We start from the raw sequence: 24,291 nt of genomic DNA on the forward strand, positions 1-24,291 counted from the left end.
TCGGGCTCTGTGCTGACCGCTCAGAGCCTGGAGCCTGTTTCGGATTCTGTGTCTCCCTCTCTCTGACCCTCCCCCGTTCATGCTCTGTCTCTCTCTGTCTCAAAAATAAATAAACGGTAAAAAAAAAAAAAAAATGCACCTTGGTAAATATTGCTAGACATTTTAGTGTTATACAAAAAAAAAAAATGTATTAGACCCTGTTCATAGTTATAAAGCTTAAGAGCAAGAGAGATTGGGGAAATTTATACCTTAATCCAATTTCAGGAAAATTATACCTTAATCCAATCTCAGGAGAATGTCAATTGGCCTCATAGATGGTGCCTGTGATCCGGCCTCTGGTTGCACATCAGTGGGGTGAGGTTCCATCAACGTACATCAATATAACCCAAGGGCGCTTTCAGGTATCTGGTCCTATCCCACTGTGTCACATCCTGCTTGGCAGCACTGAATACATATTTGCTGTGTACATTCTGTAAGAAATAGAGATTAGCAGATGGTAAAAATGTAGGGGAAATTATGTGATAATATCTATGCTTCATTAAGATAGTTCATTGGCTTGGATAGGTTTGACATAGTAGATAATGAAAAAAGAAAGACCAAAATATCTTTTAACATTTACAGTTGTTCTTTATTATTTGCTGATTCCAATGTTAGGATTCACCAACTTGCTGTAATTTGTCTGTAACCCCAAAATCAACACCGAAAGCACTTCCACAGTCATTCCTGGACATGTGCAGAGCAATGAAAATTTGGGGCTGTCCAACACGCGTTTCTAGCTAAGGTTGAATTAAGGTGACGCTCTACCTTCTGTATGTCTTAGTAGATTTAGTGCCACATTTTTCATGTGTTTGTGCTTTTTGGTGATTTCTCTGCTTAAAATGGCCCCCAAGAGTAGTGCCCAAGTACTGTCTAGTTCCAAACACGAGAAGTCTGTGATATGCCAGATGGAGAAAACATGTGTGTGGTTAAGTTTCATTTAGGCATGACTTATGGTGCATTTAGCCATAAGTTAAGTGTTAATGAATCAACAGTGTATGTAAAATAAGTTGTGTTTAAACAGAAACACATAAAACAAGGCAATGTTTTAATCAATTAACAAAAATGTTATAACTAGAGGTTTGAGGGACTTAACCTCAAATTTCCCCTAGGAACAATGGTTCTATATTCACTAATTCAGACGTCCAGGGCAACTTTATACAACATAACTATCATAAATAACAAGAATAGACTGTATAACCATATAAATATTTCATGTGTTACTTTTATTTGAAAATCTAGCAACAACAGTTATGGGCAGTGAAAAGGGTCATACAAGAAAATTAACAAATATCAGGTCTGCAAATAGCCTGTTACACCAGAATGAGTTCAAATTGTCATGGGGGTGGGTGAGTGTGCTAAGAAAAAAGTATGCAGAATCAGGCATAGTGGGATAAGTATCAAAAGAAGGACATATAATTGAAGTTCTTTTACTCATATATCTTTTAGATTGGTTGGACTTTTTTCTGTAACCTCAAATCAAATTGAAAACATGATTTCTGAAATAAATCCATAAGGAGAGAAGAAGCTGAGAAAATTTTAAAGATGGAGAATGAAATTGTCAAAGTAGGAAAATCATGCAAGGAAACTCAAAATACAACAGAAGAAGTAAAGCACACATGATGGCAGGGAATGAAGAATAAAATTTGTCACCACAGAGTAAATGATATGAGGAACAAATCTGGTTAGGTGTCCTAGAGAGCAAGACAAAAGGGCAAAAACGTAAGTTACAAGGAAGTGTGGAGTCTGTATATGAGATGCAGAGAACAGAGGTGCAGCAAAGGAATTAGATTCCCTTAAGGAAGACACAAAGACAAATAAAACCAGGAAAAATTAAAGATATCACTTAAAAATTTTTCTTAGCTGATAAACCATCAAGGTACAAATTGAAAAGCTTCACAGTGTTCTAAGCAAAAAATCACCAAAAAGAGAATTGTATCTAGACCCTTCCTAACAAAAAAATGTGAATCAAACACACACGAAAAATCTTATAGGCAAAAGAAGAAAAAAAAATGTTCACAGATTCTGAAAAATTTATGTTCAGATGTACTGTAGCCAAATGGAAAAAGGAAATAGAATTAAGAACCCAGGAAGAGAAAACCATGCTCCAAAAGACTGGTGGGAACAGCACTGAAACAAGTGAAATGGCAACACAACCCTCCATAACAGTGGCCATTCTGAACATAAAACTGAATGCTGAGATGAGGAGTCATTCTTAAAAAAGAATACATATGGTATAAAAATATTGTATTACAACAATTAGAAATGGCACATGCACCCCAACATTTATAGCGGCACTTTCAACAACAGCCAAAGTATGGAAAGAGCCCAAATGTCCATCGACTGATGAATGGATAAAGAAGATGTGGTTTATATCTACAATGGAATATTACTGGGTGATCCAAAAGAACGAAATCTTGCCAGTTGCAACAAGGTAGATGGAACCAGAGTGTAGTATGCTAAGGTAAATAAATCAGTCAGAGAAAGACAACTATCATATGATTTCAGTCATAACTTGAATTGAAGAAACAAAACAGACGCAAATAGGGGAAGGGAAGGAAAAATAAAGATAAAAACAGAGACAGAGGCAAACCATACGAGACTCTTATATATGGAGAACAAACTGAGGGTTGCTGGGGGGGGTAGGTGAGTGGGGTGATGTGCTAAATGGGTGATGGGCATTAAAGAGGGCACTTGTTGGGATGAGTACTGGGTTTTGTATGTGATGAATCTCTCAATTCTACTCCTGAAATCAATACTACACTATATGTTAAGTAACTTGAATTTAAATTTTAAAAAAATGTTCATGTATTAGCAATAATCTAGGCCTAGATCTTATCTTATCTTATCTATATTATATATCATGAATAAATTAAATCATATAATAATATTATACCACAAATAATGCTAACAAATTAATAAACAGAATTGCATGGAAAGGGAAGGAAGAAAACTTGAAAGCTATGGTGTCCTCATCTTAAGTGGAATGGATAAAACTATACCATTTTGCTCTTCACTGACATTGCAGAAACTTAAAGAACAGTTTTGAAACTTGCTGGTAACTGTATTAATTTGAGTATACAACTAGTTGCAGTAGCAAAATTACAGTAGCTTAGCACAGCACAAGTTTATTTCTCATTCATCCAAAGTCCAGTGCAGATTTTCTGTTTGAATGTCTCATAAAGAATTTGGGCTTCTTCTAATGTATTGGTTTCACCATCTTGGAGAGCTTTACTCCAGCCATACAGAGGAAAGGAGATAGTATATATAAGGAAGATACTGCTGGACTTTTCATGGCCAGTTGGGGCTAACATTCCACTGGGCAATCACAAGGTCACAACCAAATGTGCGGTGGCGAAGGGATTGTTGCTGGGAAATAGTTAGCTTTGAGCCCAAGAAGGAGAGTAAAACTGGATATTGGTAAATACTGACCATTTTTATCACAATAATCAATGCATACATTTACCTTCAAAATGCTAGGGAAGACAAAGGTGAAGAAAGTATGGTCCATACAGCCACAGATAGAAAATAAAGAGAATAGAGTTTACACCAACAGCCAGACATTTGAGTGACGTCTCCCTAAACCAGCCAGCAGCCAAATTGCCAATTAACTTCAAATGCATGAGTTAGCACAGCTAATACCATAAGGAGCAGCATTTTCCAGTTGAGCCCAATGTTCAACCATTCTGAAAAATTTGGGCTTGAAGGCATCTTGAGTCACCAACACAGAACTGTGAAGAAATAAATGGTTATCATATTAAACGACAAGTTTTTGAGAGGTTTACTGTGCAAAAATGGGTAACTGATACAATGCAGAATGCTGATTTGAAAGCCAGTTTCTGGAGAGTCTTCTGTTGTCAAACACAATAGAATAATGGAGATTAGTTATACTCCCCTTCCTTAAGTAAGTAGAAGCTCAGACAAAACAAAAAATGAACAAAAACCACCACCACCACCACCACCACACACACACACACACACACACACACACACACACACACAGGTTTCCAAACATTAGATACTGGTCGCATATGACCTGGGAGAAGAGAAATAAATGAGATAAGCCCAAAGATTTTCTCAGCTTATTGCCTAGAGAGTTTCTAGACTATAATGCAGGGAGAGGAAACCCAAATAGAGCCCAGAAGTCTAACTAAGTTAAGGAGATAGACTCGAGAATTCCATAGGCCATGGAGGCTAGACTTCACAGAGCAAAGTACAAGAGAGTAGAGAACTTCTCAGACAGGAGAGAGGTGCACAAAGAGCTTTGGGGTTCTCCAGAGGGATCCTCTCATATCTTCTGCTAAGTACTAATCTGCACAAGAGTGTGAGGAGACACCAGAGGCTGATGAAAAACTTCCCAAGAGGACTAGAAGGAACAATTCTAGGAACTCACACAGGTCCAATAATGGTTAGTATTTTTACCAATCAAGTGGAACAACCACATTCGTATGTTAAAGTAGGTAGATAAGAGAACCAGCATTTAAGGAGAAACACTGAGATCATAAAAAAGACCCAAATTAAGCTTCCAGAGGTGAAAAAAACAGTATCTGAGTTGAAAAATATATATGGTGGGATTAACAGTAAATTGGACATTACAGAAGATTTAGAAAAATAAATGAGAAAAAAAAAAAGAAAAAGGAATGAGGTATCAGTAACCTGTGTGAGAACTTCAAGCTGTCTAACATATATGTACCTGAAGTCCACATTGGAGTTGGGACTTATGGTTGAAGAAAGAATAGCTGAATTTTTTCAAAATCTCATGAAACTATAAACGTACATATCCAAAAAGCTCAATGACTCAAACACAAGAAACATGAGGAAAGCATCACCAAGGAACATCATATAATCAAATGGCTCAAAACCAGTGATGGAGAGAAAATTTTGAAAGCAGCCAGAGGAAAAAAGATACACTATGTACAGAGGAAAAAATTTATGCATGACAGTAAACTTTTTGTTGGAAGCAATAAAAAACATCACAAACCATAAGGTGGCAGAACAATATTCTTAAAATACTGACAGAAAAAAAAACAACCAAAAACAAAACCCCGATTAACCTAGAATTCTATACCTAGAAAAATATCTTTCAAAAACAAAGGTAAAGAGCTTTATCGACATACGAAATCTGAATTGACTCACTAGGAGACCTATACTACAAGAAAATGAGCAAATCAGCTAGAATGCATAAAAGCAGAAGGAATTGAATAAGAAGAGGTAGAAGAACTAAGAGATCAATGATTTATATAAATAAACTCTGCAGTTGGATGGTAAAGAGTTTTGGGTTGTGTCCTCAAAGTCTAAGTATTGTTGTTTATGAGAGTGTGTCATGGCTTAATGGAAGCTCCACAGATTATTCAATATTCCTCCCCAAAGGTGAACCGAATTCCTCTCCCCTTAGTCGAGAACTTAGTTACTTACTTCTAATGAATAGAATGGGACAGAAACGATGATATGTAATTTCTGAAACAAGGTCTCAAAAGGTGTTGGGCCTTCCTTGTTGCTCTCTCTTTTGTATCAGTTACTGTGGTAAAAGAAGCAAGCTGCCATGTCATGAGGATACACTGAAACGTCACTATCGAGAGGTCCATGTGGCAAAGAACTGAGGCTTCCTGTCAGCAACCGGCAGGCATTGGGAAAACCATCTTGAAAGCAGGTCTTTCAGCCCCCATCTGTACTTCAGGTTGATTGTCTCCTCGGGTGACGTAACTGTAACCTCAGGCAAGAGCCAGAGCCACTCCACAAGCCTCTCTTAGATTCCCAACACACTGAAACTGTGAAATAATAAACAGTTATTGCTTTAGCCACTACATTTTGGACAATTTGTGATGTAATAATAGCTAACAAATACGAAGTTAAAGCAAACAAATCTCAAACAAACCGATACGTTAAACCTATTACAATGGCTACAGCATATCAGGGAAATGCAAACAAAAATTTGTTGGGATCATGATGTTAACATTAGTTGATGTAGACCAAGTCTTGAGTTATGAATACTAAAATCCCTTTCATATATAAACCTGGAAAAGAGATCTAATCACCACCTAAGTGGTGTTAAGTTCATGTTATAATTCATCATTGTTCAAAATGGGAAAATATATATGGAGAGAAAAGGCTGGTATCCAGATTTTCTCAGTCTTACAAGACTTGTTTCCTGCTGCTACAAGGTGAGAAGAGAGATCTATGTGCACAGAAGGCTAGGCAAACATATATCATTTGTTACTACCAAATTGGATCATTTTTCTTCTATAAAAACTGAAATTCAAAATGCAGTGATAATTTTCATGAACTTTGATATACCTAATAATACTTTGAAAAGGTATATAAAGTGCAAACTATTAGAAATACAAGAATTGACAAAAATACAATACTAGTGGTAAACTTTGCCCAACTCAAAAGGCAATTTGAGTGATCTAAAAGTAGTTGGACTTGGAATTACTTACTGTTCCAACGGTTTATTTAAAAAGACTTTGGCTAGCAGTCTGGTCATTGAAGAGGTCTGCTGAGCCCAAGGCCAGGACTCAGAGCTCCTACCTGCCTGTTTTCCCTGAGGAGTGGGGCCATTTCATATAGATGGCTGCCTGGGCCTCAAGTTAAGTGTCTGCGAGCACTTTGGCAGAAGAAGTTTTGAAGTTCCCCTGCTAAGCATGAAAAATTGCCTGCCTACACTGTTGTTGCATAGAGCTTCCTTTTTTTTCATTTGGTTAAATCCTTCTGTTTGGGTGAACTTGGCATTTCAGCCAACTTTTGCTTCTGCACATCAACAGTGCACATCAACAGTGTTCTAGAAAAATGAGTAATTATATAGAGTAATATATATGTGTGTTTTTGTATCAAGGAATTGGGGGGGAAGATAAAGTTATATCTAAATATAAAGATGTTCATAAAATGTTCTCATTGATGAAAAACAAGTAGTAAATCCAGGTGATGGGTAGATAATTGTTCATTGTACTAGCCTTCCAACAATTTTTATAGGTGTGAGGATTTAAAAGTTAAATGTTGGGGAAGAATATTATATATGAAAAATAACAATAATCTCAGATATGGGGGGTATATGGACAGGTGAGGGTAGAATTTGAAACAAGATTAACCTTGAGTTGATAAGAGTTGAAGCTCTATGGTGGGTACATAAGAATTCATCATACTACTTGTATGGGTTTGAAATTTTCCAAAATTAAGCCTTCAAGGAAAAACAATTTGTAAACTGGGCAAAGTATGATTCCATTTTAGTACAAGCAAACAAAGACACAAAGAAACCATATACATTTAAAGATACCTGTATGGGGGTGCCTGGGTGGCGCAGTCGGTTAAGCGTCCGACTTCAGCCAGGTCACGATCTCGCGGTCCGGGAGTTCGAGCCCCGCGTCGGGCTCTGGGCTGATGGCTCAGAGCCTGGAGCCTGTTTCCGATTCTGTGTCTCCCTCTCTCTCTGCCCCTCCCCCGTTCATGCTCTGTCTCTCTCTGTCCCAAAAATAAATAAACGTTGAAAAAAAAAATTTAAAAAAATAAAAAATAAAAAATAAAGATACCTGTATGAATAAGGGAACAGAGGGCTGCATATGGCATGCTGTTTATCCTGGTTATCTCACAGGGATGGGTGAGATGGCAGGGAGAGGGTTAGCTTTGTCATTATATATATTTATAATGTACTGGTTGTCTTATTGTATAGCATGCATATAGTATTGTTATGATTTTCAAAGCATAAAATAATTTAAAAATGGTGCCTTAAAAAGAAACAGACTTGAATGCTTTCAGGGATTCTCAAGATAATGTGACTGTGTGACAAGGCCTGGAATTTTGGGAAACTGTAGCAAACAGGAGTGAACCAACTCAATGAAGAAGAAATCCACTAAACTTCTCAAACTAAATACCTTCAGTATTCAATCTCTGGACAGACACACTCTCAATATAAACAACATCAGTAACTTAACAGTGTGACAACCTTACCTTACTGAACTGGAAGGGTTTCTCTTACACATTTTCTAAAAATAATCCATTTGCAATCTCTATCACTCATGTTCATGGACTACAAACCAGTTCTTGCCGGCATCTCTCAGCTTTTAACATACTAACTTCACTCCTCGACATTTTCTAAGACATTGACTACAGAAGAGACATAAACCTGAATAGATCAATAATCATGAAAAATTTGGGCATATTGTCAAAAAACTGTCCCAAAATGTAATAGAGTAGGAAGTTCTATTGATCATTTAGACCAGTCCCTTCAAGAACAGATCATGCTTCTCTTAGATGAATTTCTCAAGGGCCTGGATAGAATAGGAAATCTTTCCAACACAATTTATATAGCTCTGAAAACCCTGACAGAGTTAGCACAAAAAGGAAAATTCTTGACCATTCCCAATGATAAATATAGGTAAGTATGAATAAGTTGAAATCAGGATTATATTTAAAGAATAATGTAGCCAAGTAGAATTTGTGTTCCATATATGCAACATAAGGGACTCTAATATATTTTTTCACATTAGTAGGTTAAAGGAGACATTAGTTAACCTTAATTAAAGTGTAAAAGCCATCTTTTGACCATGTGTGGGCTACTGTCTGGCATCTTTACATGTTTAGAGAATCCTGAACCTTGTGAGTGTTGGTGTGATATAGAAGATGAAATTAGTTTTCCCAGCTTATCCTGCATCCAGAGCTTGAGTACAAGTCCTAGATTGGTCAACTGCACTGACTCTGAGTTCAAATGGCTATTAAACAAAAAGTGGGGGAATGGCAGCAGTCATGCCCAGCCTCTGGGGCAGCAGGGCAATTGTACCAGGATGAATACGGTAGCCACAGCTGAGCCTGGAACTACCCCACCCTGTAGTGGCTACCAGCTGGACCTCCCAATCAGTCAGGCCAGAGACAAACCCTGCCCACCAGTGCACCCACGGTAGCTGCAGCCAGTCACTGCTGACAGCTAGGCTGAGGGGTGACCCCACACACTAGTACACTCACAGCAGTCATGGCCCAACCACAACAGGGCTGTATGCAGCCCACAAAAGGGACACTTCTAAAATGCATGACTCTGGTGACCACAGTGATTTCATTACTGGGTGCCACAGGACACCTTCTATGTAAGGCCGTTACTTTCAAGACTGGGAGACATTGCTGATCTACCTAATGCATAGTAACAAACACAGAGAGTTAGACAAAATGAAGACAAAGAAAAATATGATCCAAGCAAAAGAACAAGACAAAACCTCAGAAAAAGAGCTAAATGAAACACAGATAAGCAATCTACCTAATAAAGAGTTCAAGGTAGTTGTCACAAAGATATTCACCAGTTTTGAAAGAAGAGTGGATGAACTCAGGGAGAACTTCAAGAGTTAGAACATATAAAAAAGAACCAGTCAATGCTGAAGAATACAATAACTGAAATGAAAAATAGACTAGAGTGAACCAATAGTAGATTAGAGGATGCAGAAAAATGGAACAGTAATTTGGAAGATAGGGTAGTGGAAAGCAACCATACTGAACAGCAAAAAGAAAAAAAAATAGAACAAACAAAAATAGGTTAACGTATCTCTATAAGAATATCAAGCATAATAACATTCTCATTATATGTGTCCCAGAGGGAAAAGGGAGGGAGAAAGGAATAGAAAACATATATGAAGAAATAATAGCTGAAAATCCTCCTAACACGGGGAAGGAAGAAGACACCCAGATCTAGGAAGTACATAGAGCCCCAAATAAGATGAACTCAAAAAGGTCCACACCAAGACCCATAATAGTTAAAATGGCAAAAACTAAATATAAAAAGAGAATATTAAAAGCAGCAAAAGAAAAGCAAGCAGTTACATACAAGGGAAACCCCATAAGACTATTAGCTGATTTTTAGCAGAAACTTTGCAGCAGAAGAGAGAGGCATGATTTATTCCAAGTGCTGAAAGAAAAAAACCTACAATCAAAAATACTTTACCTGGCAAGATAACTGGTCAGAATTGAAGAAGAGATAAAGAGTTTCCCAGACAAACAAAAGTTAAAGGAGTTCATTACCACTAAAATGGCCTTATAAGAAATATTAAAAAGATTTCTTTAAATGGAAAAGAAAAGGCTGTAACTAGAAGTAAGAAAATTATGAAAGGAAAAAAATTCACTGGTAAAAGCAAATATACAGTAAAGGCAGTAGATCAATAACTCATAAAACTAGAATGAAGTCTAAAAAGATGAAAATGGTAAAATCAATTATATCTACAAAAATTAATCAAAGAAATCACAAAATAAAAATATGTAAAATATGACACCATATACTTAAAACATGGAGAGAGTAAAAACACAGTGCTTTTAGAATGTGTTCAGTTAAGCAACCATCAACTTAATATAGACTGTTATATACATAGGATATTATATATGAACCTCATGGTAACCACAAATGAAAAACCTATCATTGATACACAAAAGATAAATTCAAGCATAACACTATAGAGTCATCAAATAACAATGGAAAAGAGTAGGAGAATAAGAAAGGCTCAGCAAAAAACTACAAAAACAGCCAGAAAACAATGAACAAAATGGCAATAACCACATGACTATCAATAGTTACTTTGAATATAAATGGACTAAATGCTCCAATTAAAAGACATCGGATTACTGAATGGATAAAAAAAAAAAAAGTCCCATCTATATGCTGCTTATAAGAGACTCACTTCAAACCTAAAGACATAGACTGAAAGTGAACAGATGGAAAAAGATATTCCATGGAAATAGAACTGAAAAAAAAAAAAAAACTAGGGTAACAATACTTAGACAAAACAGACTTTAAAACAAAGACTGTAGCAAAAGACAAAGGACACTACATAATGATAAAGAGATTACTCCAACAAGAGGTTATAACAATTGTAAATAACTATGCACACAAAATAGGAACATTTGCATAAAGCAAATATTACCAGACATAAAGGGAGAAACTGATAGTAATACAATAAGAGTAAAGGACTTTAACACCCTGCTTACATTGATAGATCATTCTGACAATCAACAAGGAAACAGTGGCTTTGAATGAGACATTAGACCAGATGAACTTAATAGATATACATATGGACTATTCCATCCAAAAACATCAGAACACACATTCTTTTCAAGTGCACAAGGAATATTTTCCAAGATAGATCACATTAAGTTACAAAACGAGTCTCAGTAAATTCAAGAAGATTGAAATCATATCATGCATCTTTTTCCAACCATAGTAGTATGAAACTAGAAATCAATCACAAGAAAAAATGGAAAAAAAAAGCGTAAAGATATGGAAGCTAAACAGCATACTACTATACAACCAATGAGTCAATAAAAATCAAATACATGGAGACAAATGTAATGATAAAAATAAACTCAACATGGATTAAAGACCTAAATGTGAGATATTAAACCATAAAACACCTAGAAAAAAACATAGGCAGTAAACTCTTAGACATCAGCCTTAACAATATTTTTCTAGATGAGTCTCCTGAGGCACAGGAAACAAAAGCAAAAGTGAACAATTGGGACTATATCAAACTAAAAACTTTGGACAGCAAAGGAAACCATCAACCAAACAAAAAGGCAACCCACAGAAATGAGACAAGATATTTGCAATTTATATATCTGTTAAGGGGCTAAAATTCAAAATATATAAAGAACTCATACAACTCCACACACAAAATTCAAAACAATTCAATTAAAAAATGGGCAGGGAACGTGAATAGAAACTTTTCCAATGAAGACATACACATAGTACACATAGCCAACAGATCCATGAAAAAGTGTTTAACATCACTAATCATCCCAGAAATGCAAATAAAACCACAATGAGACTTTACTTCACTCCAGTCAGAATGGTTAGTATCAAAAAGACAAGAAATAGCAAGTGTTGACAAGGATGTAGAGAAAATGGAATGCTTGTGCACTGTTGGTCAGGTTGTAAATTGGTGCAGCCACTGTGGAAAACAATATGGAGGTTCTTCAAAAAATGAAAAATAGAAATACCATCCAACTCAGTAATTACACTTATGAATATTTATGCAAAGAACCAAAACACTAATTTGAAAAGATATATGCACCCCTATGTTTATTGCAAATATAATATAGCTGCAATATTATATGTATTACATAAAATAATAATATATATAATATAAAATATATAATATATATCATATATATTATTATATTATATATAATATATACAATATCTATAATAGCCAAGATAGAAGCAACCCAAATATCAATCAACAGATGAATGGATAAAGAAGATGTAGTATATATACACAATGGAATATTACTCAGCCATAAAAATAATGAAATCTTGTCATTTGTGATAACATGGAAAGACCTAGAGAGTATTGTGCCAGGTGAAACAAGTCAGACAGAGAAAGACAAATATTATATGATTTCACTTGTATGTGGAATCTAAAAAACAAAACAAATTAGAAAACAAACAAAAACAGAAACAGACTCATACAGACAGCAAACTGGTGGTTTCCAGAGGGGAATAGGCTTGGGTGGGAAAGGAAAAGAAGATTAGAAGGTACAAATCTCCAGTTTTAAAATAGTCACATGGATGAAAAATATAACATAGGGAATATAGTCAATAATATTGCAATAAATTTGTATGGTGACAGAAAGTAACTACACTTATTGTGGTGTATTTTGTAATGTAGATAATTGTCAAATCACTATGGTGTATACATGAAACTAGTATAATATTATATGTCAATTATACTTTAAAGACAAATAAATAAAAGAAATTCATTGAATAAATGTACAGATATATCCTGTTCCTGGATGTAAAAAGTTAATATTATAAACATGTCACTTCTTCCTAAACTAATGTATAGTTTCAATTCTCCTCAGAACATAAGTCTAATGATATTTTTTAGAGAGTCTGACAAAATTATTTTAAAGTTTATACCTGTGAATGAATTTATAAGAAGAGACAAGAGAATTGTCCATAATCACTACATTGAAAAGGGCCTCACTCTGTGAGCTATCAAATCATCCTATAAAATGAGGAAAAGTAAAGCAAGGTGGGATTGTTGCAGGAATAAACAGACAAATAGTAGAATAGAAAAAGAAGTCTAGAAACAGAGTCAAGTGTGTATAAGAATGTAGCAATTGGGATAGTTGGAAGATGGCGGCGTAGGAGGATGCTGGACTCACCACGTGCTGCTGATCACTCAGATTCCACCTACACCTGCCTAAATAACCCAGAAAACCGCCAGAAGACTAGCAGAACGGAGTCTCCAGAGCCAAGCCCAGACGAGGGGCCCACGGAAGAGGGTAGGAAGGGCGGAGAGGCGGTGCGCGCTACACGGACTGGCGGGAGGGAGCCGGGGCGGAGCCCCCGAGTCTGGCTTGCGAGAGCAGAGGGGCCTGAGGGAGTGTGTTCCAACAGCAAGCGGGACTTGACATCTGGAAGGTTAACAGCTCTGCTTGGAGAACAGGAGCGCTGGAGGACAACGGGAGGGAGAGTTGTTGAGCCCCAGACGACAGATCTCAGCTTGGCGGGGAACAAAGGCGCTCGCCAGCGCCATCTCCCTCGCCCATCCCACAGCCGAAATCCCAAAGGGAACCGGTTCCTGCCAGGGAACTTGCTTGCACTGCAAAAACACCCAACGCTGTGCTTCTGCGGATCCATCCCTCCTGCGGGTCTGACTCCCTCCCAGTGCTGCAGGGCCCCTCCCCAAGCGGATCTCTGAAGGAAAAGCGAGCTGAGCCTGCCCCTCCCGCCCCCGTGCACCTTGCCTACCCACCCCAGCTAATACGCCAGATCCCCAGCACCATAAGCCTGGCAGTGTGCAAGTAGCCCAGACGGGCCACACCACCCCACAGTGAATCCCGCCCCTAGGAGAGGGGAAGAGAAGGCACACACCAGTGTGACTGTGGCCCCAGCGGTGGGCTGGGGGCAGACATCAGGTCTGAATGGCGGCCCCGCCCACCAACGCAAGTTATTCAAGACAGCACAGGGGAAGTGCCCCGCAGTCCCGCACCACTCCAGGGACTATCCAAAATGACGAAAGGAGGGGTGCCTGGGTGGCTCAGTCGTTAAGCGTCCGACTTCGGCTCAGGTCATGGTCTCACAGTCTGTGGGTTCGAGCCCCGCATGGGGCTCTGTGCTGACAGCTCAGAGCCTGGAGCCTGCTTCCGATTCTGTGTCTCCCTCTCTCTCTGCCCCTCCCCTGCTCATGCTCTGTCTCTCTCTGTCACAAAAATAAATAAAAACATTAAAAAAAATAAAAAAAATTCAAAATGACAAAACGGAAGAATTCCCCTCAAAAGAATCTCCAGGAAATAACAGCTAACGAACTGATCAAAAAGGATTTAAACAATATAACAGAAAGTGAATTTAGAATAATAGTCATAAAATTAATCACTGGGCTTGAAAACAGTATAAAGGACAGCAGAGAATCTCTTGCTACAGAGATCAAGGGACTAAGGAACAGTCAGGAGGAGCTAAAAAGTGCTATAAATAAACTGCAGAATAAAATGGAGATGACCACAGCTCGGTTTGAAGAGGCAGAGGAGAGAATAGGTGAACTAGAAGATAAAATTATGGAAAAAGAAGAAGCTGAGAAAAAGAGAGATAAAAAAAATCCAGGAGTATGAGGGGAAAATTAGAGAACTAAGTAATGCACTAAAGAGAAATAATCTACGCATAATTGGTATCCCAGAGGAGGAAGAGAGAGGGAAAGGTGCTGAAGGTGTACTTGAAGAAATAATAGCTGAGAACTTCCCGGATCTGGGGAAGGAAAAAGGCATTGAAATCCAAGAGGCACAGAGAACTCCCTTCAGACGTAACTTGAATTGATCTTCTGCAGGACATATCATAGTGAAACTGGCAAAATACAAGGATAAAGAGAAAATTGTGAAAGCAGCTAGAGATAAACGTGCTCTAACATATAAAGGGAGACCTATAAGACTCGTGACCGATCTCTCTACTGAAACTTGGCAGGCCAGAAAGGAATGGCAGGAGATCTTCAATGTGATGAACAGGAAAAATATGCAGCCGAGAATCCTTTATCCAGCAAGTCTGTCATTTAGAATAGAAGGAGAGATAAAGGTCTTCCCAAACAAACAAAAACTCAAGGAATTCGTCACCACTAAACTAGCCCTACAAGAGATCTTAAGGGGGATCCTGTGAGACAAAGTACCAGAGACTTTGCTACAAGGATGAAACCTAAGGACATTACAATGACTCTAAACCCATATCTTTCTATAATAACACTGAACGTAAATGGACTAAATGTGCCAACCAAAAGACATAGAGTATCAGAATGGATAAAAAAACAAGACCCATCATTTGCTGTCTACAAGAGACTCATTTTAGACCTGAGGACACCTTCAGATTGAAAGTGAGGGGATGGAGAACTATTTGTCATGCTACTGGAAGTCAAAAGAAAGCTGGAGTAGTCATACTTATATCAGACAAACTAGACTTTAAATTAAAGGCTGTAACAAGAGATGAAGAAGGGCATTATATAATAATTACAGGGAATACCCATCAGGAAGTGCTAACAATTATAAATGTCTATGCGCCGAATATGGAAGTCCCCAAATATATAAAACAATCACAAACATAAGCAACCTCATTGATAAGAATGTGGTCATTGCAGGGGCTTTAATACTCCACTGACAACAATGGATAGATCATCTAGACACAGGATCATTAAAGAAACAAGGGCCCTGAATGATATACTGGATCAGATGGACTTGACAGATATATTTAGAACTCTGCATCCCAAAGCAACAGAATATACTTTCTTCTCGAGTGCACATGGAACATTCTCCAAGATAGATCACACACTGGGTCACAAAACAGCCCTTCATAAGTATAAAAGAACTGAGATCATACCATGCACACTTTCAGACCACAATGTTATGAACCTTGAAATCAACCACAGGAAAAAGTCTGGAAAACCTCCAAAAGCATGGAGGTTAAAGAACACCCTACTAAAGAATGAATGGGCCACACAGGCAATTAGAGAAGAAATTAAGAAATATATGGAAACAAATGAAAATGAAAATACAACAATCCAAACGCTTTGGGATGCAGCGAAGGCAGTCCTGAGAGGAAAATACATTGTAATCCAGGCCTATCTCAAGAAACAAGAAAAATCCCAAATACAAAATCTAACAGCACACCTAAAGGAAATAGAAGCAGAGCAGCAAAGACACCTGAAACCCAGCAGAAGAGGAGAAATAATAAAGATCAGAGCAGAAATAAACAATATAGAATCTAAAAAAACTGTAGAGCAGATCAACGAAACCAAGAGTTGGTTTTTGGAAAAAATAAACAAAATTGATAAACCTCTAGCCAGGCTTCTCAAAAAGAAAAGGGAGAAGACCCAAATAGGTAAAATCATGAATGAAAATGGAATTATTACAACCAATCCCTCAGAGATACAAGCAATTATCAGGGAATACTATGAAAAATTATATGCCAACAAACTGGACAACCTGGAAGAAATGGACAAATTCCTAAACACCCACATGCTTCCAAAACTCAATCAGGAGGAAATAGAAATTTGAACAGACCCATAACCAGCGAAGAAATTGAATCAGTCATCAAAAATCTCCCAACAAATAAGAGTCCAGGACCAGATGGCTTCCCAGGGGAGTTCTACCAGACGTTTAAAGCAGAGATAATACCTATCCTTCTCAAGCTATTCCAAGAAATAGAAAGGGAAGGAAAACTTCCAGACTCATTCTATGAAGCCAGTATTACTTTGATTTCTAAACCAGACAGAGACCCAGTAAAAAAAGAGAACTACAGGCCAATATCCCTGATGAATATGGATGCAAAAATTCTCAATAAGATACTAGTAAATCGAATTCAACAGCATATAAAAAGAATTATTCACCATGATCAAGTGGGATTCATTCCTAGGATGTAGGGCTGGTTCAACATTCGCAAATCAATCAACGTGATATATCACATTAATAAAAGAAAAGATAAGAACCATATGATCCTGTCAATTGATGCAGAAAAGGCATTTGACAAAATTCAGCAAACTTTCTTAATAAAAACCCTCGAGAAAGTTGGGATAGAAGGAACATACTTAAACATCAAAAAAAACCATTTATGAAAAGCCCACAGCTAACATCATCCTCAAAGGGGAAAAACTGAGAGCTTTTTCCCTGAGATCAGGAGCACGACAGGGATGTCCACTCTCACCACTGCTGCTTAACATAGTGTTGGAAGTCCTAGCATCAGCAATCAGACAACAAAAGCAAATCAAAGTCATCAAAATTGACAAAGATGAAGTTAAGCTTTCACTTTTTGCAGATGACATATTATACATGGAAAATCCGATAGACTCCACCAAAAGTCTGCTAGAACTGATACATGAATTCAGCAAAGTTGCAGGATACAAAATCAATGTACAGAAACCAGTTGCAGTCTTATACACTAATAATGAAGGAACAGAAAGACAAATAAAGAAACTGATCCCATTCACAATTGCACCAAGAAGCATAAAATACCTAGGGATAAATCTAACCAAAGATGTAAAAGATCTGTATGCTGAAAACTATAGAAACCTTATGAAGGAAATTGAAGAAGATATAAAGAAATGGAAAAACATTCCGTGCTCATGGATTGGAAGAATAAATATTGTCAAAATGTCAATACTACCCAAAGCTATCTACACATTCAATGCAATCCCAATCAAAATTGCACCAGCATTCTTCTCGAAGCTAGAACAAGCGATCCTAAAATTCATATGGAACCACAAAAGGCCCCGAATAGCCAAAGTAATTTTGAAGAAGAAGACCAAAGCAGGAGGCATCACAATCCCAGACTTTAGCCTCTACTACAAAGCTGTCATCATCAAGACAGCATGGTATTGGCACAAAAACAGACACATAGACCAATGGAATAGAATAGAAACCCCAGAACTAGACCCACAAACGTATGGCCAACTCATCTTTGACAAAGCAGGAAAGAACATCCAATGGAAAAAAGACAGTCTCTTTAACAAATGGTGCTGGCAGAACTGGACAGCAACATGCAGAAGGTTGAAACTAGACCACTTTCTCACACCATTCACAAAAATAAACTCAAAATGGATAAAGGACCTGAATGTGAGACAGGAAACCATCAAAATCCTAGAGGAGAAAGCAGGAAAAGACCTCTCTGACCTCAGTCATAGCAATTTCTTACTTGACACATCCCCAAAGGCAAGGGAATTAAAAGCAAAAATGAACTACTGGGACCTCATGAAGATAAAATCTTCTGCACAGCAAAGGAAACAGCCAACAAAACTAAAAGGCAACCAATGGAATGGGAAAAGATATTTGCAAATGACATATCAGACAAAGGGCTAGTATCCAAAATCTATAAAGAGCTCACCAAACTCCACACCAGAAAAACAAATAATCCATTGAAGAAATGGGCAGAAAACATGAATAGACACTTCTCTAAAGAAGACATCTGGATGGCCAACAGGCACATGAAAAGATGCTCAACGTCGCTCCTCATCAGGGGAATACAAATCAAAACCACACTCAGATATCACCTCACGCCAGTCAGAGTGGCCAAAATGAACAAATCAGGAGACTATAGATGCTGGCGAGGATGTAGAGAAACGGGAACCCTCCTGCACTGTTGGTGGGAATGCAAATTGGTGTAGCCACTCTGGAAAACAGTGTGGAGGTTCCTCAAAAAATTAAAAATAGACCTACCCTATGACCCAGCAGTAGCACTGCTGGGAATTTACCCAAGGGATGCAGGAGTGCTGATGCATAGGGGCCCTTGTACCCCAATGTTTATAGCAGCACCCTCAACAATAGCCAAATTATGGAAAGAGTCTAAATGTCCGTCAACTGATGAATGGATAAAGAAATTGTGGTTTATATACACAATGGAGTACTACGTGGCAGTGAGAAAGAATGAAATATGGCCCTTTGTAGCAACGTGGATGGACCTGGAGAGTGTGATGCTAAGTGAAATAAGCCATACAGAGAAAGACAGATACCATATGGTTTCACTCTTATGTGGATCCTGAGAAACTTAACAGAAACCCATGGGGGAGGGGAAGGAAAAAAAAAAAAGAGGTTAGAGTGGGAGAGAGCCAAAGCATAAGGGACTCTTAAAAACTGAGAACAAACTGAGGGTTGATGCGGGGTGGGAGGGTGGAGAGGGTGGGTCATGGGTATTGAGGAGGGCACCTTTTGGGATGAGCGCTGAGTGTTGTATGGAAACCAATTTGACAATAAATTTTATATATTGAAAAAAAACAATGTAGCAATTAAAAAGTAGTACAAAAATGGTTTCTACTTCTAGACGAATATATCAAATTTTAATGTTTGTTAAATGCTGTGAAAGCTATACTTTTACAAAATTTATAGCTTTAAATGCACATATTAGAAAAAAGACTGAAAAACAATGATCTATTCATTCATTTATTTATTCATCTATTTATTCATCTAAAGAAATTAGTAAAAGAGCATCCAATGAAACCAAAAGGCAGAAAAAAATGATCTAATATAGCTAATGAAAATATAGCTAAATGTAAAAACTGAGGACATAATAACATTAACAGTAATAATAAAACGGGAGGTCAGTAATTCCAACAGTTGAGTCTTGGTAAATACTACTAAAATTAAACTCCTGGGAAGCTGATCAAGAACTAAGGAACCAATGTTATTCATTCATATCAGGAATGAAAAAAGGGACATCATTATGGGTCTTGCAAACATTAAAATTATAAAAAGGGACTAGTATAAAGAGATCACTGGAGAGTTTATATTATAAAGCCAGAGAAACTTTGTCACTGTAACCTGATTTAAAAAAATCTTAGTATATAGGGAAAAGAAAATACCTCACTAACATGTGGGATTCTCTGAAAGTAAAGTTGATATAAGATTAAAACCATCAAAACCATTATAGTGGTTTACAATATAAATGACCAAATTAACAAGAAAGAAAATTTTATGTAATAATCTCGGTGAAAGTGAAGAAATTAGTTGGTAAATTTGGATTCCAGCCTGGTTTCCAGGTCATTAGGAGGCATATTTGTTCATTAGGATGATGAAACATATTTGATGTAAGAATTGGTTTGATTTATAACTTTAAAATGTTTAGACCCAGGTATGCAGGCCAGCATTTAAAGTTTGCCCTGCCCCTCATATATTAGAGGGGGGCAGATAGCTCCCCAAAGCCCAGGTGGCAGAATGAGCTGAAGGCTAGAAAAGGGAATGCCTCTGTCATCGTCACAAGAGAGAATGAAGTGGCCCTGGGTAAGTCAGGAAACTTGTAGGTGTCATGACAGAAGTTTAGAGAGGTTGAATCTGGCAGATTTTTTTTTTTCCTTCAAAGTAAGAGTTGAGAACTCAATGTGTTAGATAAAGAGCTTGAGGAGTGATGAAGGTTTGAATCTGTTAAGAAGAAAGCATAACTAAGGAGGTAGTTTTCTCACTCTCATCTTCCCCTAAAATGCCGTAAATATTTTTCCATATCATACCTAGTGTTCCTACATTAACATTTTCAACTTCCTCATAGTAATCCATTCTAAGAATACATCATACTATAACAAATACACTATATTGGATTTTTAAGTTGTTTATAATTTTTTTTAATTACAAAAAATACTCCATTAAGCATCTCCAGAGATAAGTATTTAAATATACCGTAGATACATTTCTAGGATAAATTTCTGTAATGGCAATTTGGAGGTCAAAGAACAAGGTGTTAAAAGTATTGCCAATTACCTTCAAACTATAATCTTTGAACCAACTCATCCTCCTATTCTATTCAACAAAAGAATGACAGTTTATCATCGTCACCATCACCCAAATCAGATATTTTTGTTTTTATTTTAGTATTAGTATTGGCGCATATCTGTTTTTTTAATGTTTTTTTATTTAGAGACAGTGTGTGCCATGCAACCGAGTGGGTGAGGGAAGCAGAGAGGGAGAGAGAGAAAGAGAGAGACAGAGAGACAGAGAACCCCAAGCAGGCTCTGTGCTGTCAGCACATAGCCAGATGTGGAGTTTGATCTCACGAAACCTGAGATTATGACCTGAGCCAACACCAAGAGTTGGAAGCTGAACTGACTGAGCCATCCAGCCGCCCCAGTATTGGCATATTTCTTAGGCAAAAATGACCCATAATTACTGTTAGTAAATATGTTCACCTTAGATTGCTAGTAAGGTGACACATTATTTTGTGTTTTGTGGTGACTTGCTTTTCTTAACTAGATCCTTCTTTTTTTCTTAACAGATTGTTCCTTTTTCTCATTAACTTGTAATTGTTCTTTAAATACTATGGATTTCTGGGGCGCCTGGGTGGCTCAGTCGGTTGAGCGTCTGGCTTCGGCTCAGGTCATGATCTTGCGGTCTGCGAGTTCGGGCCCCGTGTCGGGCTCTGTGCTGACCACTCAGAGCCTGGAGCCTGCTTCGGATTCTGTGTCCCCCTCTCTCTCTGCCCCTCCCCCACTCATGCTCTGTCTCTCTCTGTCTCAGAAATAAACATTAAAAAAAATTTAAATATTATGGATTTCTTCATCATATAGGTGACAAAAAATTTGCCTAGTTTTTCTTACCACTTATATTTTAAATTTATTCTCAACTTTAAACTTCAGATTGCAGGATGATATTGGAGGGAATAAGAAGGCTTTTTGAGATTTTTTTTCAAGAGATGTTAAGAACATAATCTGTTTTTTCCCCAGATTTTAGAAAATCATACTTTTGGGGGGAAAAAAAGGCATAAATTCCAAAATTGCATTCATATTTCTTTTTTTTATTATTTATTTTTTACATTTATCTATTTTTGATAGACATAAAGAGACAGAGCACAAGCAGGGAAGGGGCAGAGAGAGAAGGAGACACAGAATCCAAAGCAGGCTCCAGGCTCTGAGGTGTCAGCACAGAGCCCGCCATGGGGCCTGAACCCACAGACCGCAAGATCATGACTTGAGCCGAAGTCGGACGCCTAACCGACTGAGCCACCCAGGTGCCCCTCATATTTCTAATTATAAGAGTGCTATTTAAGATACATTGCTTATCTTATCCATTTGATTAAGGCAAATGTTGAATGGAAGTCATTTCCAGGGGCCAAAGAAAAAAAAAGGAGCACAGTGCCCAATAAGGCTCTGCCAGGACTTTGACAGTATTCTCCCAACATTCCCTAAGAGAGAAAATGTTCTTCAGCATGCATAGAAACAAGATTGTCTCTGATGGGCTCTATCCAAGAGGAAGCCCTGAAATCTGGCTGGTGTTGAGGCATGGCCAGAAAGGATGTCACATGCATCTTCTCCCCAAATCTCCTTGACCCTGTATAGCCCTCTCTTTTCCTACATCATGTATGTATATGTGTGTGTGTGTGTGTGTGTGTGTGTGTGTGTGTGTGTGTGTAGAAAACATGGCATTCAGTCTATTTTTTACTCTCTAGTTGGAGAGGTATTAAATTAAGCATGGGATAGAGTCTGATATTAGAAAAAAAAAAAGGGACTGAGAGAGGGTATTTTGTAGAAAGTGCTATTTTAATTCTGTGCTGCCATTTTCAAAATAAGCCCTATCTTACACCTAGTTGACATTCAGAAACATTAGGCCACTTTACTTTCTACTGGCAATGAAAAGACTCTTGGGTCCAGATATGATAATCATAATTAAAACAAAAGTGAATAATGTACATCGAACCCTTTTTGTGCTAGGTAGACAGCATTCTAAGTGTATCTTGTAATAAACTTATAAAGAAGACATTATTATTTCCACTTTTAAATGAGAGAAATTGAGACAAAGAGGCTGAAAAACATAGCTAAATAAATATACATGAGCCCCTCTTGCTGGAAATGATTAGGAAAAGAAGGAATTGGACTTCAGATCTCCATGAGGTATTGAGGCAGAACAGGAATAGAAGTCTTTCCCTTGCAATAAGGAAACCTTGACTTCAGAAGGATAGTCTTGCTTTTTTTGTGTAAGGGTTTCCTTGAGAAAGAAATGTGTTTAGGGGCTACATGTTTTGAGACTTCTTGGGGATAATAATGAGTCACAGGATCAGAAAAGTGTGAGAGAAAAGCAAACGTTACTATTTATAATCTGTACAGCTGATAAAACAAAGATGACTTCTGTGGAACAGCAGCCCTTTCCTGCTGGACTGAGGGCTTATGTGGGAAAGTTTGGGAGTAAGAATTAAGGGAAAGCTGAACTTCAGCTCTCCATAACAGTGAGGACAAAGTGCCTTTTAGTTTCCAAGGCAATCTGAGTGGGGGGAAGTGAGCAACGGAGGAAAGAGGAGAGTCGGTGAGATGGCGTGGCAGGGTGACAAAAAGAATTTGAGCAACATTGTTAAATGCAGAGTCAGGAAATGTTTGCAATGCCACCTCCCTTCCCCACAACCTACCTCCAAACATCCAGAAATATTTTTGTGAGTAGTTTTTTTTTTCCTTTTCTCTCCCCCCACCTTTCTGAGGGGGGTATCTGAAGAAAAGCATCACATCTATGTCAACACAGCACATGGCAAACAAACACTGAAGACGTTGTCCATGGGCAGAGGTGGCTGTGAGATGATGAGCAGACCGGGAATTTGAAGATCTTAGTAGGCTTTGAGCTTTCTCAGGGTGTGGGATTCGAGTCTGAGCTAATTATGAAGGGTATCAAGAACTCCAAGGTAGGGAGGTCCCAGCTGATATCTGGGTTATAAAAGCACTGGAAGTTTGGTTGGGGCGCCTGGGTGGCTCAGTTGGTTAAGCATCCAACTTCCGCTCAGGTCATGATCTCACGGTTTGTGAGCTCGAGCCCTGCATCGGGCTCTGTGCAGACAGCTCGGAGCCTGGAGCCTGTTCCGGATTCTGTGTCTTGCTCTCTCTCTGCCCCTCCCCTGCTCATGCTCTGTCTCTCTCTGTCTCAAAAATAAATAAAACATTAAAAAAAATTTTTAAAAAAGAATCTACAAACAAAAGCACTGGACGTTTGGGTGAAAATCTGGTCAGTGAAAAAGGATGCCTTTTTAGATGCATGGTATTTGAAACAAAGCAAAACAAATTTTAACCATTTTTTCTAGATGCATAGGGATGACATCCAGGCTGGGTTGCCTTGATTGCATTAGAATCCTTTAACAAACTATCCACCAGACAGTCAGAGGTCTCCGTGACAGGGTTTGGGGAAACCCTTAGGTCTTTCAGCTATAGGGAAGACACTGCTGAAAATCAGGCCATGGATCCTATTATAAGAGATTGCTGCAAGGGAGACTGAAGGCACATCCTTGATGGGTCACCTTTGTCAAAGTGAGGTCTCTGATAATGAGACCCTGAGCCCTGGGGCTGGGACATTTGGTTGACTTCCTGG

General features: G+C 38.0%; 1 long non-coding RNA gene across 1 annotated transcript in view; it reads right to left on the bottom strand.

Moving 5' to 3' along the window:
* Positions 1-24,291, bottom strand: part of LOC147583356 (uncharacterized) — a 71,629-nt gene that overhangs the window by 36,247 nt on the left and 11,091 nt on the right. Inside the window, exon 2 of the long non-coding RNA XR_015248133.1 lies at positions 276-470. This is a non-coding gene — a long non-coding RNA (uncharacterized LOC147583356). The remainder of the gene's footprint in view (positions 1-275; positions 471-24,291) is intronic.

The sequence above is a fragment of the Puma concolor genome, chromosome A2 (assembly GCF_028749965.1).
Source record: "Puma concolor isolate L17-30 chromosome A2, mPumCon1.1.hap2, whole genome shotgun sequence".
Classification (NCBI taxonomy): domain Eukaryota; kingdom Metazoa; phylum Chordata; class Mammalia; order Carnivora; family Felidae; genus Puma; species Puma concolor.